Below are 17,677 nucleotides of genomic sequence, written 5' to 3'. Positions count from 1 at the left end.
AACTCAAAACTCACTCTGCCCACACTCTCCACAGAAACCAGCTGCCACTGATCTAGCTCAGACCCTTGGCTAGTTTCATAGTGTCCCTCAGAATACACTCCCCTTCCCATCCGTCTGTCCCCGAGTTCAGAGCTCTGTCCTCACAGGTGCCCCTTTGTTTGCAGGGAGGCTCTTTCCTCTCTCTCACTTGCCTGGTGGGCTCGTCTGTCAGGGCTCACCTCGAGCTTCCCACTGTCCACACTGATCCCTGGGAAGTTCTCTGCTGCCTCTTGCCTGTGGGGTTTTGGCAAGATGTACAGACATCCACAGAACACTTGAAGAATAGATTGGGATTAGACGTGTGTGTGTGTGTGTGTGTGTGTGTGTGTGTGTGTGTGTGTGTGTGTGTGTGTGTTTCTGCTGAACTGTGAAGGAAGTTGGGATGCAGTCTTAGCCATTTGCTGCGTTTAGCTTGGTCTCTGGGCGTGTAGTGCGGCAGCTGTCAGACAGGATGGCTGGTTTAACCTGAAGATGTTTAAAGTAAGCACTTTAACAAGATTAAGAGGGTTGAGGCAGGAGAATTGCTGTAAGTTTGAAGTCATCCTGGCCTATAGAGTAAGTTTCAAACAACTTTGATCTGTAATATGAGACTATGACCCAATCAGAGAGAGAGAGAGAGAGAGAGAGAGAGAGAGAGAGAGAGAGAGAGAGAGAGAGAGGAGAGAGAGAGGAAGATGGAAAAGGAGAAGGAGGAGGGGGAGGGATGAGGGAATAATTAATATGGAAAATAGTCATAGCACAGGTAGATATGTTTAATTTCATGAACAAAGAAAGCATAAATAACTATAGGAGATGACACTTTTACTTTTCAGATCACAAATTGTGTGTTTCTTTAAACCAGATGAAATTAGGCCTGAAGCTATAACTTAGTGATGGGTGTTTATCTTGTACACATAAGGCCCTGGATGTAATCCACACATCATGACCCCTTCCCTATACACACACACACACACACACACACACACACACAGAGAGAGAGAGAGAGAGAGAGAGAGAGAGACAGACAGACAGACAGACAGACAGACAGAGACAGACAGAAACAGAGACAGACACCAGACAGAGACATAGAAACAGAGAGACATTGAACAGTACACCAAGAGCCTGGGCCTCCGGCATTGTGGATGGAAATTTAAAAGACAGCATTTAGAAATTCCTATCATGTTTTTCACAAATACCTCAGAAAATTCATGTGTGCTGGCTCAGAAATTTGATTTTAAATGATTCATCAAGCATCAAGTGAAATAAAGATGTAAAAAAAAAGTTCTTATAGGTTTATTGATTGTAACTTCATTTGTAATTGGAAGAATGGAAATATTCTACATTTCTTAGAGCCCATGATAAGTGAGATAAATCATGTTGTAGGTAGGACATTTGGGAAAAAAAAAAACTGTAGTTAACAAAATAGCAGATATTTGACTCTATATTTTCCAATGAATAATTAAACTAAAACAGAGGGTTTGGGGGCCAGAGAGAGGGCTTAGTGGTTAGGAGCACTTGGTGTTGTTCCAGAGGGCCTCAGTTTGGTTCTCAGCACCCACAACGACAGGTGCCTCACCACTGCCTGTAACTCCAGCTCCAGGGGGTCTGACTTCCTCTTCCGGCTTCTGTGGGCACACACACTCACTTGAACATATCAATACACACCACACACACACACACACACACACACACATGCATTAAAATAGAAATAAATCTATAAATCAGAGACTTTCAGAACCTATAGTACAATGCCAATTTTCTAAAATTGAATAAACGGTTGTTATTTATATCCTATGTGTGCCAAAAAAGTGGACTTGATGGAAATGAAGCAAAATGTTGCTCATGACAGTGTCTGGCTTCACTGCACCCAGGGTGGGGGTGGCCTTCATTTATTTTTATGTTTTGTCTGTTTTCTAAGTATTCTACAATAAGCATGTGTAACATTTATAGTAAGTGAATAGATCTAAGTGTACTTTATTCTCAACACACAATTATGATAGAATGACTTGTATTGTTAAGTGAGGTTGCAGAAACTCTAAATTATTGATTAGACATAGAGCTTTACATGTGAGTCTTGCTACTTATGAGTCCCAAGTATTGCTTTTTTTTAGATTGGTTTCTATTTTTCTCTTATAATTAACCAAGAACCAAAATGAATTCTCTAAGTAGAATTGTTCTTAATATACACACAGCATCTTGTTTTCTCTAACGTAATTGTACCTGAGCAAAAGTAGCGGCAACAAGGACCGTAAAGGAAGATAAAGTAGGAATATGATTTGTAATTTCCCTTTGCATAATTGTAACTCTGCAGAACGCATGCTCCTGGCAGAAAAGTAATTTAAATTATATCACAACAAATGCCATATTTTAAAATAGAAACTATCCATCACACACTGAGTAAGGCTGCTAGCAACCCGGAAGTCTGGAGGATATACTGAGAATTTCTCCTCCAGTCCATTAAAAATAAATTGATTGGCCTAATTCCAACACACACTGAAGTCAAGTATGAGTGATGTCATGTAATTTTTTAGAGGAATAAAATTACTAATTACACATTTAGGAAAAAATGTATAAGAGAGTAATCATTAAAATTTTTATTATAGAAGTATTAAAATCTATACCATGTCAACAAAATAACCCATCAAGCCCATATCTATCACCTGTATTATTTATATGTGTGTGTAGGTGTGTAGGTGTGCATGTATGTACACGCATATCAAGGCCAGAGATTGACACTATGGGTCTTTATCGGTCTCTCTCCATCTTATATTTTAGTCAGGGTCTCTCACTGAACTTGACAGTCCTTATTTGTCTAGACTGGCTGGCCAGTGAGTTCCAAGGCTTCTTCTATCCTTGCCCTGGGCCTAGAGTTACAGATATTTGTGCTGCCATGCTCACCTTTTTAATTTAATTAATTAAATTTGTCCTTTGACAGTTTCCTACATGTGTATAATGCATGCAGACTACCGCCTATCCATCTCCCTCCAGCCTGTCAATTCCCTGTCCTCCTTACAAGTCCCTTCTCCAGAGTCATGACTCCTGGTTTGGTTTTATGACCCATTTAATTTAACCAGGGCCATCTGTGTGACCACTGGGTTGGAACTGTCCATGGAGCCTGGTAGGGTCAGCAGCGGGTAAACAATGCCTAATTTTGCATGGGTTCTGGGGAGCCAAACTTGGGTCATTGTGCTTAGACTGTGAACATTTTACTCAGTGAGCCGTCTCCCCAGCCCCCATTTACATTCTTTTAGCCTGATATCTTCTTTGGAGAAAAAAATATCTAAAGTTTAGTGTCTGATGCTTTTTATCTTCTGAGCAAAAACTAGTTTTGAGCCATGGTGAGCATTTTAATAAGTGTGGACTCCTGCTTACAGCATGCATTTTTGAAGGCATTATTTGGAAAGTATGGGAAAATTATTCCAGTATGAATAGATTTTTCATCTAGATAAAGGACAGACACATCTTTAATTCATTTACACAATTTAAAACACACACCCAAATGCTGAGGATTCTTTTCTTCAGCCAGCATAAGCTATAAGAATGTAGAAAACCTGTTGAGTGGTATTCCTCCCTGGGGATGTTCCCATACTCCTCCCCTGAGATTCTCCTCCAAAACTTCAATAAAACCTACTCCTCCTATGCACTCGTTCTCAAAAGAAAAACATTTTAATTAATAAATATGGGATATTTGGTTTAAAAAAAAAGCACCAGCTGCTCAGAAGCATATCTTGATCTGTGCACAGATGTTGAAGTCCTTATAGTCATATGTTAATGTGTCCATCTAGGATGCATTAGTCACCTTTTAGACTTTAGAGAAATGTCCCTTTTATATGTTAGAGAAAATAATGGACAAAAGAGAATTGGAATCCATCTTTGCAGTGTGGTTTTCTCTAGCTTGTGTGTGTGTGTGTGTGTGTGTGTGTGTGTGTGTGTGTGTGTGTGTATGTGTGTGTGTGTAGGGCAGAGTACAGATTTTATTCCGCATGCACTGTTTGCCTAGATCTTTTGAGATAAGATCTCATTGAAACATGACGAGTGGGCTAGGCTTGCTGGTCAGTGAGCCTCAGGGATCTGGCTGTTTCTGTCTCCTCAGTACTGGGGTTAGAAGCACACATCACACCTATCTTTTATTGTGTGGATTCTAAAAATTGAACTCAGGTCGCCAGGCTTTTTGCGGCAAGACTTAGTGACAGAACCATCTCCCCAACGCTCTCCAGCTATTTCTTAATGGGGATAAGAGAACCTTCCATCTCAGAAAATTTTGAGTCTCCTCTACCCCTTACCCTAAGGTTCTTACTTGTTCATCTGGGCTCAGTTGACAGGAAAACACAGCGCTCTCCCTGCTCTGTTTTTAGAGAACCCAGCTGCCTCTTGAAGCAGCTGCCAACTACCCAGTTGGACCAATCCCCAAAGCAAAGCGAGAAAGGCTGACTGTTGCACTAGTAATTATAGTGAACACTGAAAAATGGTGTCTGTCTGGACTCTAATTTCGTCCCCTCTGAAGTCATTTTTTACAAGCAACACTTCTTGCTCTCCAGGGAATGAACCCCTGTGTGCGCCTATCTGTGGGTGGCAGTAGTTTGAATTTGGGATAGCTTCTCTGGCTCCTAGTGATTTTTCTAAACCTAGGAGTGGATGAACTGTCTAGAAGACTGGGTCCTTTGCTTCCCCGATCCATACGACAGGGAGAAAAAAAATGAAGGTTCCCTCAATCCCCCCATGGCTTATGGCTAGACAGACAGTCATGGCTGCCATTGAATCCTGCCTGTGTGGGTGGAGACATGGGAAATGTCTCTGAATACTTTATAATCTATTTTATGGGTATTTATCAGAGGAAACTGAGGCACAGGCTTCTTGGGCCATTTGCCCAAGAAGCAGAGGCTGTAAAGTGGCAGCTTGTAGGAACATCCAGTTGTATCACTTTGCTGTGGTTTGAATGTGAAATGTCACCCACCTCGCCCCACATGTTTGAATGCCTGGTCCCCAGCTGGTGATGCTGTTTTGGAAGGGCGTGGAACCTCAATAGAGGAAATGGATTACTAGAGATGGGCCTTGATTTTGATAGTCCAGCCCCACTTCCTGTCTGCTTTCTGCTTCCTGACTATAGGAGCAATGCGATCAGACACCTTATGTTCCTGTTTCCATGCCTTCCACACCACAATGGACTCTATCTCCTTGCGTTCTAAGCCCAAACTAAACCTTTTTCCTTTTTCAGGTATTTGGTTGTGACAAAGAGAAACCACTATGTACTCTAATCTACCAAGTAGGGCTGGCTTACGAGATCCCTCAAGTCTCTGAATCTCATTGACAGATGCTGGGAGTGGACAGAGCAATGAAATAGAACAAAATAGAAGTTCAGAGATGCAGTGTCTCTGACAGCAGAATACTGCAAAGGGGTAGAGCCCAGATTCAAGCTCCAATCATCTTACTTTCAAAAGAGATGTGTGTGTGTGTGTGTGTGTGTGTGTGTGTGTGTGTGTGTGTGTTTCTCTGTATGTATGTACATGTGCAGTCACAGTGGGGGCCAGAAGAGGGCATTAAATCCCCTGGAACTGGAGTTATAGGCGGTTGTGAGCCACCTGGCATAGGTGTTGGGATTTGAACTCAGGTCCTCTGCAAGAGAAGCAAGCACCCTTAACTGCTGAATCATCTCTCCAGCCCCAGAATTTCTGACTTCAGCATCTATCGTCCACAGAACCTAGAAATGAAAGCAGAAGCTGCGATTGGTTCATAAGATAAGACCCCTGGCAGAGCCATGCCTCTGACTCTTTTTCTTAGGATGCTCTCTTTGTTCCCATTAAAATGATCATTGGCCGGATGGTGGTGGTGCATGCCTTTAACCCCAGCACTCAAGAGGCAGAGGCAGGTGGATCTGTGAGTCCGAAGCCAGCCTGGTCTACAAAGCGAGTTCCGGGACAGCCAGGGCTGTTACACAGAGAAACCCTGTCTCAAAAAAACAAAACAAAACAAAAAACCGAAGCAACAACAAGATGATCATTGGAGCCCATTTCCAGCATCTTCTTCCTCATGCATAGGCCTTTGTATGTGCAATCTCATCTTCATAAATACAGTGACACTTAGATACATTAATAAACTGCAATGTAAGCAGCCGTTCCCAGATTATAAAACTTGTATCTTGCTTCTTGATTCTCTTGGAGTGTGAAGCTGCTAGGCTGCAATGCCGTCCTATATTATTTTACTTCCAGAAAGTAATTTTGCAAGGTAAGATTGCCAAGTCAGTTAGCAACTGTTGGGTTTCTCATGCATACAGATTGCCAACTGCTTCCCCAAACTATGAGAACGTTTGATAATAGCACCAAAGTGTATCCATTCACAGGCTTAATTACACTGTTGTCAGCATTAACTACTTTTAAACGTAACTGTCAACACAGGAGGGCAATATATATTTACACACACATCTATCCCTCCATATACATGCACTTACATGCATATGTACATGTGTGTCTAAATTCTTCAGTCATCTTAAAATTGAATGTGTTCTAGTTTGCTTTTCTGTTGCTGTGATGAAATATCATGTCTAAAACCAACTCAGGGAGGAATGGGTTTATTTCATCTTATAGGTTACAGATCATGTTGAGGGATGTCAGGGAAGGAACTCGAGCAAGAGCAGAGGCAGGGACTATAAAAGAAAGCTGCTTCCTGGCTTGCTTCCAGGCTCGTGTTCAGCTACCTGCATAAGGATGGTACCACCCACAGTGGGCCAAGCTGTCCTGCATCCGTTAACAATCAAGACAGTGTCATACACTGATTGGGGTTATAGGATCCAGAGGGGGTCAAGGACACCGCAAAAAAAAAAATCACAGAATCAACTAACCTGGGCTCATAGGGGCTCACAGAGACTGAATGAACAACCTGGGAGCCTGTATGGGACTGACCTATGCCCTCTGCATATATGTGACAGTTGTGTAGCTTAGTCTTCTTGTGTAACTTCTAACAGTGGGTGCAGGAGCTGTTTCTGACTCTTTTGCTGGCTTTTGGGACCCTATTCCTCATACTAGGTTGCCTTGCCCAGCCTTAATACAAGGGGAGGTGCTTATTCTTACTATAACTTGATATGTCGTGTTTTGTTGATATCCATGGGAGGCCTGCCTTTTTCTAAATAGAAGTGGAGGAGGAGTGGATAGGGGTTGGGCAGAGGGAGGTGGGGGGAGGGACTAGGAGGAGAGGAGGGAGGGGAAACTGCTGCCAGGATGTTAAATAAATAATTTATTTTTTAAAAAAAGAAAGAAAGGAAACTGTCCCCAGTGACATGGGCATATATGGGCCAATATGATGGAAGCAATTTCCTCAACTGAGGTTCCCTTTTCCTAGGTGTGTCACCTTGACAGCAAAACTATGGCAGAATGAGCCGGGCGGTGGTGGTGGCACACACCTTCAATCCCAGCACTCAGGAGGCAGAGCCAGGCGGATCTCTGTGACTTCGAGGCTAGCCTGGTCTACGGAGCAAGATCCAGCACAAACACCAAAACTACACAGAAAAACTCTGTCTCTAAAAAACTGGAAAAAACAAAAACAACAAACTATGACAGAATGATACTATGACATGTTATTTAAAATCTAGGTGAATCTGAGAGTTTGTGTCACTGAAAGTAGAGAATGCCCCCTCATTATCGGTAGAGAGGAAAGCCTTAGGAATTCAGGATTCTTCTCAAACCAACTGCTGAAAATGAAGACCAAAGACTTCCCTCCGCTTTAAAAAGTAGTATGACTTTAGCAGTAATAGGATTTTTTGCACTTACAATAAATTGTAAATTTTCATTTGTGAGTTGTTCTATCGAATATTTTTATTTGAAATGCCAAGAGACAGACTAGATGAAATTAGTTCACTAATCTTAAGAGTTGAATTTGCTGAAGAATGTATGCACATCCATCTGTTAATAATCTACCATCTATGTGTCTATCATCTATCCAGCTCTCTATCCTCAATCTATCACCTATCATCTAGCTATTATCTATTTATCATCTATGAATCATCTACCATCTATTTATCTATCTATTTATCATCTACTAATTCTCATGTTTCTATCCATCATCTCGCCATTTTCTCTCTTTCCACATCCACCCCACAGTTTAACTTCACATGATAGCAATATGATTAGTTTTGGGTTTGTTTGTTTGTTTGAGACAGGATCTCTCTACATTGCCCTGGCTGTCCTGAAACTCCCTCTGTAGACCAGGCTGCCTGCAAACTCACAGAGATCCTCCTGCCTCTGCCTCCCAAGTGCTTGACTTAAAGGCATGTGCCACCACACCCAGCTAATCAATGCAATTAATAAGGAGTAATTGTTGCATTTAGGGCTATCCTGTCACTTTCACTTTTATATCTCTGATAGTAAAAACTTTGCCATGAAGATATTAATAACAGATGCCAGGAATATGTTGAATTGCTAAATTCACATAGCCATCATCTATCTGTCTATCTACCTATCTATCTATCTATCTATATATCTATCTATCTATCTATCTAACTGTTGGCAGGGTCTCCTTTAGCCCAAATTAGGCTCAAACTTTCTATATACATATAGATCACCTTAAACTCCTAGTCTGTCTGCTTCCTCCTTTCAAGTGCTGGGATTACAGGTGTGTGTCGCCATACCCATTTTTATGAAGCTCTGTGGACAGTCCCTGGGCTCTGTATATGCTAGGTAACTCATCCATTGAGCTATACCCACAATCCAACATATAACCTTCTTCTCTGCAAAGGACTTTCCAATCAAAAATGTAATTGTTTTGGAATTGAAATTATGCTCCCTCCACACAAGGCTCTTAGTTTGCAGCAAGGGCTGTATAAGCAGAGTGAAATATTGTGCTGTGAAAGAGTGACCTCCTCTCAGATGACAAGTGAGGCTGGAATCTATGATGGATATGAGAGCAGCACCCACAGCATCACCTGGGAGTGAGCAGAAAAACATGGCCTCAGACCCCACCCCAAACCTCTTGAGCTGGGATCTGAATTTAAAGAGATTCCTGGGAGATCTGTTAGACAGCAGAGCTGGAGGACTCCCTCCTCAGGTACCACTGCTGTCTCCTTATGCATCATTCCGGTAAGGAAAGGGCTATAATATTCTTTTCAGCTGTGGAAAGAAGTATTTATTTTTGGGCAGAGTGATTTTCAAAGTGGGGTTGCTAGACCAGCACTATTAGGAAATCCTGAAAATCTGTAAGAAATGTGAATCCTTGGTCATCTTCGGGACTCAGTGCATTGGAAATGCTGGAGAGCATGGGACTGCGTGATGAGTCTCCCCGTGATGCTGTGGGTTAGAGTATGAGGATCATTGCCTTGGTGCTAACTAAACAGGGCTTAGTTGTTTAAACAGAAATCTTAGAGGTTTTGAGTTCATTTACAAATTAGTGTCTCTAAGGTGGTGTTATATTTTTGAATGTCTGCATGATGTGGATATGAGAATTACGTCTACTCTGGGGACTTAGGAATAGTAGCAAGGTTGGTATCCTGGAAATCACTGCTACTGCCTTTTCTACTTGGACCTTCTCCCCAAGGATGACAGGCTGTAACTGACAGTATTCTGTTTGTTCGTGTGTGTGTGTGTGTGTGTGTGTGTGTGTGTGTGTGTGTGTGAAAAAGTGTGTGCACATGTGTGTGCTTATGGAGATACATGTGGAGACCAAAGGTCATTGTTGAGCATGAGCACTCTCCCTCGGGAGCCACCCACCTTTTTTTCTCAAGAATGAATCTCTCTCTCTCTCTCAGTGGTACCTGCAGATGGCTGACTTGGCTTGGCCAGCTGACTTTGCCTTGGGTCTGCTAACTTTTCCTGCATTTCTCTGCGGGTCTAGGATTTCTTCTGTGTCCTCTTTAACCCTGCTCCCCCACTGCCATCTGACCCAGAAGCTGGACTGTCATATGTGACTCACTGGCTTTTGAACGCCACAGCTAGGGACTCTGCCAAAGGCCTGGCTACTTTTCCACAGTGTGACGTACAACGGCTAAGAAAAGCGACTGGATCCGCCAGGCTGCAGGAAATGACTCTCATTATTGTAGCCTGTCCGTGTTCCTATCCGGAAGAGGCCTTAGCTGTGCAAAGCAATGAATTTGCTAAGTAGAGCGTGTTGCGCTCCTTTTCTTCTGACTCCAAGGACAAGATGATGGTTCCTGCCCTTAATTGTGTGTGCAATTTGTGAAAATGGGCTCTGTGTACTCTCTCGGTGGTCATGAGTGGAGAGGCGGGTTCTGCGAATTGAACTTTGATTCTACGTGAGCGAGAATCTGGACTTCTCTGGGTTTTGTTGCTTTGTTTCCCTTGGCGTGTGACCTCAAAATGAGTCAGCAGGGGGACACAGCTGCTAAAAAACAAATAAGGGACAGATGAAAGGGATCACCCCAAATGGTCAGTGATGGTACAGAGCGCAGGAGTGAGGCACGGTGGTCCATTGTTGTGTAACAGTTAGTCACCCACAGAACTTCCAGGAAGTAGAATAGTAATAGCCAATCCCTTCTCAAAGGCCAAACTGCTGCTGTGTGTCCTACATCAGAGGCCTTTATTGGCCACCACTGTCGCCTCTCTACTGTTCATGTCAGGCCGTTTGTCGTGGACTTTCTAGTGTGTGACTCTCACCCAACAGATAGTGTACGTCTTTATTAGGTTTGCTACATTAGAATTCTTCGTGTGTAAGCTAAGGCTTGCCACGATCACTTCCTTCCCACTCCTTTATCATTTCCTTTTCCCCTCATCCCCTCATCTCTATACCAGCAGACACACAGGCAGACCCATGAAAGCTTCTGATAATACTGTTTTCCAGTGACTACAAGAATGAGTGTATGGTAGGGACGTGGAACTAAAGGTTGCCCACTTCCTATTTAGACATCGTGGGAGAGATATCCTTGGATGGAGAATCCTCAACCACCCCTGTCAGCCAACGATCCATGGAAGCGTTGCTCTCACAGGAGGCCCTTACTCTAAATGTCTGCCCCTGTGTGGTTTCTGGAAGTCACGGTTGCATGGAGTGAGTGGAGAGCAATTCCCCAGGCAGAGGTGTTTGGTGGACAGTGGTAGACAAAAATCAGGAAGCAGATGGTGAGGGAATCTCTGGACAAAAATAAGAATATCTTTCTTGCTAAGTAAACAAGCTGGGTCTTGATCTAAATGACCAGAACTTTCCTGAACATCCAGGAAGGATGTCTGTTCTTTAATCTGTTTTTGGAAAGCCAGCCTCATAGATCTCAGCCCAAGGGTGTATTACTGCCAGACTCCAATTTTTTCTTGCATTTTATTGTCTTCTGTCTGTTCCTGGTGATCTTGCTGGATTTTCCTCTTATAGACTGTACAGGAGAAGACACAACCACTTCCGGTCTGTATGTTACACTCTAATGACCCAGCAGGAAACCAAAGCTGCTGCCTGGGAATTGTCTGAAAACTGAGCTCATTTTCTCTCTCACTGTGGAGTCAAGAAGGTCTCAGGCAGACAGAGGAGACTTTCCATGATATACATTTGTTTTCATGATAGTGAAAAGAAAGAAATAGGTCTGACAGAACATTCCAGCCAATGGGGGTTGGACCGAACGATATGTAATGTTCTCCCGTGAGTCTACCTGGGGCTTGTTAACATCCAGAATCAAGAGCCTGGCTTCAGCTGACTCTTCTTCCCAAAGCAAAGGCAAAGACTTTGATGTCCACGTTTCAGTTATGGCTGAGAGCATGCCTTTAGTAAATATTTAGCAAGCACTTTTAATGCTATGACGGGTCACTTAAAACAAGTGTCTTCAAATATTGCTCATTTAGATACAGAAGCTTCAGGCTGTAGCAGGGGTGGAATGGAGGGTAGCCACCAGCTGTCAGCAAAAACATGGGACCAGTCGTCTCCTGAGTCCTGTCCCTGCCTCTTTCCCACCCTCTTCCTGTGCTTCCTTCTTCCTCTCTGGCACCTGCAATCTGTTACATGTATGTGGTGTGTGTCAACTGCCACCGTGCCCGATGGCACAAGCGAGTTTACAGTTGAGGGGAGCTTCGTGGATGGGGGACATTGCCACCTGTGTTCATAAGACACGCCTGTATTTATGGTATTAATGGTCAATGGTCATCAACTTGAAATTCCTAATATGTTTTAACGTATGTTCTACGCATGAAGTTTAATGGGAACAAGGCTGTGTGAGCTGGAGTCTGTGGCTTCATATCCCAGGCAGTTCTTTCCTGACACAGGCTCTTGGCCACCTGTTCCTTCATCCAGCCCAATGTCTCAGCCCCTCCCTCCAGCATGGGCCAGAGCTCTGAGACTGGACAGGTTAAGTGAGGTACGGGTTCACCACAGGGGAGAGCTCCCAGTGCCTGGGAGGGTCTATATTTACTCTTTGATTTTCCATGTAGTGAATCCAACCACCACAGTGAGTTGAGAAATGGGAAAAGCCAAAACTCTCTGCCTGCTTTTAGAACAAGGAACCCTACATTTTCATCCTCCATCTATTCCTGTACATTTGTGGCTCACTCGGGCTAGAGCTTTTAAAGTTGATCAGTTACGCAGTGTTGCAGAGTGGAGGAGAAATCTGAGCCTACCCACACATAAGCTTAGGAAAACACTCTCAGGTCAAAATGCACAGACAGCAGTGGATGGAGCCAGCACCACTCAGCTGGGGAGCTGATTGGTCACATCCATCTCCCAGAAGATAGTGGCAAAAGCACCATGAAATAACGCCCATCCCTTCATCCGAATGGTTCTAGGAAAAGCTCCACCACCAAATTGGGGAAAACAAGATGATAACGAAAATTAACAGAACATCCCCTAGAGCCGCCACAGCCTGGGACGTGAATGTTATTTACTGTGTCAACTAACAAGGCAGGCTGGTGACAATCAACACACACACACTCTCCCCAGCAGATCCTTTCTCATTATGTAAATAGGATGGCCCGAGGTGTGAGCGTGAGGAATGGAATAATAACTACAGATGTAATAGAGCTAATAACTGATTTCTTGGGACTGTCTACCCCTGTGCAAAGACCTTGGCAGTGAAGGGTAAAAAGCGGAATCCAGAAAGGAAGTCTTCTTTTCGCTGTGGTGCCTTGTGCCCTGTGCCACCCTCCCTCTCTTGCTGCCCCACCTGCCATATCCTACCTGCCATATTCCAAGTGTCTAGAACGTTCTTCTGTGTTCTTAAATGGCTTCTCCTCATGCCTGATTTTAATAGACACATGCATATTTTCTGTTTGGTTGTTGCAACTCTAAGATTTCTTTTATTTTTAATTATGGTATGTGTGTTTATGTGCAGGTGCGTGTACATGTGTTGGAACATCCTGGAGGTGGAGTTACAGGTGTTTGTGAACTGCTAGATGTAGGAGCTGGGAACTGAACATGGACCTTTCTGAAACAACATGATGCACTCTAAATATCTCTTTATTTTTATGAACGTGTGAGTGTGTGTGTGTGCGTGTGCGTGTGTGTGTGTGTGTGTGTGTGTGTGTATGTGTATGTGTGTGTATGCCTGTGTGAATTTATGTGCATCATATGCATACAGGCACCTGAGGCAGGGGCAAAAGGCATTAAATCTCCTGGACCTGGAGTAACAGTTGGTTGTGTGGTTCCTGATGTGGATGCTGGGAACTGAACTCTGGTCCTCTGCAAGAGCAGCAAGTGCTCTTAAGACTGAACCATCTTGCCAGCCCCTGTCTGCTAATGGGACTCCAAATGGTTGCAAGCTCTGACTTTAACACCTGTGCCAACGTTTCCCAAAGCAACGTTAAAAGACACATAAACAAAAAACCAAAAAAAAAAAAAAAAATTGAATAAATACCAAACAAAATGGGACTTGTTGAGCACAGAACAGGAAATCCACCTGGGAAAATCCACCCAGGCCTTGCAGAAAGCATGAACCAGAGGCAGGCTATGGATTTCCAGGGAGTCTAGTCATCTCTTACTGGGGATCTGAGAGTACTTGTTTGTAGTCTATGCCTATTTCCACCGAGTGAATATTCTCATAGGGTTGATTGCAAGCTGCCAATGAAGCATCACTTCATGCAGAGCGGGGGTAAGGGGAGTGGGTAGGGGTGGGGAGGATAGGGCAGATGTGTGGTTATGTAGCTCAGTGGTAGAGTGCTTGCCTAGCAGGCACAGGACTTGAGTTTGATCCCAGAGACTATCATAGCCAATAACAAGCTATGTGGTTGCACCTCATTACAGTATTTCTGCCATATGGATCTAATATCTACAAATAATGTCGTGGGCATAGAGAGGAAATTAGAAAGATGCATTTTGCGTATTTGCTGCTTTAAGGTTATTTAATTATTAGTGCCAATAATTTCATTTTTAAAATTGGTGTTTAAAATTGGCTCATTAAATTCTTGAAACTGTAGTAATATCCCTTAGCAACAGGACATGCAGGCTTCCCATATCACATTTCTCCCCTCCCGAGGCTGGGACACAGAGGGGCCATGGATAGATAAAGAAATAACTGGTCCAAAGGAAGGGGCTGGCATCTCATGTCAGTCTCCCTCATGGATGTCCTACATTGGCACAATTTAAAGTGAATACCAAACTCCATCTCCAAACAGAATCCCAAATCTTCCATCTCAAGACAATATCCCAAATCTTCACCCCGACACTCTCAACATCTCTCCTCTGGTTCTTCTTTGTAGCTGAGGGACTTTTGTTCTGTTTTGGTCATTATTTATCCTCCCTGTCCTGAGAGCTCCCATACTAAGGAGTTCATGCAGTTCTCTTGCTAGCTGCAGACCTCCGTATGTGACTACCTCGTGAGTACTGTCGTGTGGCTGTCCCCACTATGTCCTTGAATTCAATACTTCTGAGTTACTTTCTTTCCCGTTACTGGGATGAAATAGCCTGACAGAAATGACTGACGAGAAAAAGGGATTATTTCGGCTTATGATTCCAAAGAGTCCATGACGGTAGGGACCACATGACAGCAAGAGCACGAAGTTGCCTCATCACATTGTTCCCGCACTCAGGAAACAGAGCTAGAGAACAGCAAGTGTGCCCATGTAACAAACTCAAGCCCCAGCCCAAGGATATACTTTCTTCCTCCATCAAGGCTCCACCTCCTGAAGGTTCCATAACCTTCTCGAACATCGCCACCAGCTGGCTCCAAGTGTCCAAACACATGAACTTATAGGGGGTGCATTTTATAGTCAAACTACACCATCCAACATGACCCTCTCTTTCCCTACTCCCCAATAATTCTTCCTGCCCAAATGTCAGCATCCCTGAGATGGCAGAGACAGACTTGATGGCCAAGCCAAACTATATCTTTCTCAGCTCTGTGACCATGGGCAGGCTATCAAATCAGTAAGCTTGATATTGACTAATGATTCCATGTCTCAATGAACCCCTGATTCTGTGGGTCTCTCAGTAGCTGTTCAGGTAGCTGAGAAGGGAGCCTGTGATCTGACGCTGGGTGCCCTATATTCTGTTCAGCCAGGAGCTTCCCTCTTCCATCCTCTTCACAGGTTGAAGTTCCACAAAATCTTGCTTTTATGAAAGAGTGACTGAGGAAGTGTGAATCAATGAATTAGATACTACCTTGGGTTCCTTGTAGAGCTAGAATTCCATGACTCTTCCATTTGTCCTTAAACTAATAGACAAGAAATGGCCACTTGGTGACTAGGGATGATAGAACAGCTCTACCCTTGGTGGTACTCAAAAGAGAGGATGGAAGGTTCTTAGCAATGATGCTGAGATAAATTACCCTTGAGAGATTTATTGGGAAAGCTATGGCATCATCAACAAGAGCCTCATCAGGAGACATGGCCACTGGGGACAGCATGATGGGGTCCCAAAGAGAAGAAGCTTCAACTCTGGAGAACAAAGGCACTTTCTTACTCTTTCAGGTTTCTTGATGTGAGGTGGTTTCATATCATAAGACATAAAGTCACTAGGCTATAATTCAGAGTCGTCTTAGATACTGTGGGGGTGAGATGGAGGCAACAGGGTTTGTAGTCTTGGAGGGGAGGGGACAGGAGACAACAAAGCCACAGCAGGCTTCTTAACTTGCAAAGAGATATGGGAGGTGTGACCTAATTTCTGGGAGAGAGAGACAGAGAGACACAGAGAGACACAGAAAGACAGATACACACAGACACCGAGACAGATACACAGAGAGACAGATATACACACAGATAGAGACACATACACACAGACAGACAGATACACACAGAGGCAAATACACACAGAGGCAAATACACACACAGAGACATACACACACAGAGACAGATACACACAGAGAGAGACAGATACACACACAGATAGATAGACACACACACAGACAGATACACACACAGAGGGAGACATACACACACAGAGACAGATACACACAGAGAGACATACATATACACACACACAGACATACACATACAGAGACAGATACACACACAGATAGATAGGCACACACACAGATACACAGAGAGACAGATACACACACAGAAGCAGATACACACACAGATAGATGCACGTATACATATATGCAGAGAGAGGAGAGAGGGTGGATAAAGACATAAACACACAGAGAGACAGACAGACAGACACACACACACACACACACACACACACGCAGAGACTGAGGGGAGGGAAGGGGAGGGAAGGAGAGGAGAGAGGGAGGGAGAGAGGAAAAGAGGAGGAAAGAGAGGGAGGGAGAGAGAGAGAGACTAGAGAGCCTTACTCTACCAGTGCTGTGTGTGGATGGGCTTGGAACTGTTGTCAGCACTGAATAAAGTCCATGGTGACTCCTGTGTCTCACACCAGATTGACATTTGGTGTTCAACAAGAACTTCCCATGTCTGTCTCTACCCCAGAGTCCTCACACGTGAATGTTAACATCCCATGCTTCTCCTGGGTGATCCTTCTCACACAGAAGCAGATCTGCATTAATAATCACGGTTGAATAAATGAATACATGATTGTCGAGTGAAGGACTGAATGAATACCATGAGGGAATGTTACTGTTTGGAGTTCCTCTTGGGGCCTGAACTTTGGGCAGTAGATACCTGTGGCGCTGTCAAAGATGGCACCTGTAGCATCTCCCTATTTCCTGGAGATGGAGTAAGTCCCTTGTGAGAGGTGACGATTTCCCTAACTCCGAGTCTTTTCTGGCAGAGCTCGGTTTCTGCACAAAGGAGGCAGTGGGGTGCTTTCTCTCCAGGGCAGCTGGATCAATATCTTTATAGCAAGACTTATTTATTAATCTATGCAGATTTCTAAGCAGCTCTCTCTCTCATTATGACACAGCTGAATGCCAAGCAGCTGCCCACAGGCCTCTGCTAGCCAGGCTTCCGACGACGATATCTAAAAGCCACCTCATTTAGTGTACATCCTTTTATTATTAATAATAAAAGAGCCCAAACCTCAACTAGTGCTTGTCATAGGGTGCACAGGAGGGTGTTTGGGGTTCATTATTGAGTTTCTGTAATTGAAATGACATTTCAGGAGACTAATCATGCATTTTGGTGGAAACCCAAGCCAGCAAGGAAGGGAGTTTCAAAGTTCTTTTTAATATAACCATTAAAAAACAGACTTTTTAGGAGAGAGAGAGAGAGAGAGAGAGAGAGAGAGAGAGAGAGAGAGAGAGAGAGCATGACTGTATATGTATGGTGTACATGCACACATAGGCTCCTGGATGCACAGAGGTTCATATACATTGACTCGGAGGACTTGATAAAGTATTCTTTTTGCTGGATTTAACCAA

General features: G+C 43.7%; 1 protein-coding gene across 1 annotated transcript in view; it reads left to right on the top strand.

Moving 5' to 3' along the window:
* The window catches only part of Cdh13 (cadherin 13), a 971,677-nt gene that overhangs the window by 97,926 nt on the left and 856,074 nt on the right, over positions 1–17,677 (top strand). The window lies entirely within an intron of this gene.

This window comes from Peromyscus eremicus, chromosome 5, assembly GCF_949786415.1.
Source record: "Peromyscus eremicus chromosome 5, PerEre_H2_v1, whole genome shotgun sequence".
Classification (NCBI taxonomy): domain Eukaryota; kingdom Metazoa; phylum Chordata; class Mammalia; order Rodentia; family Cricetidae; genus Peromyscus; species Peromyscus eremicus.
Note: the sequence above shows the minus strand (reverse complement) of the source record. Positions and strands in the feature narration are given on the sequence as shown.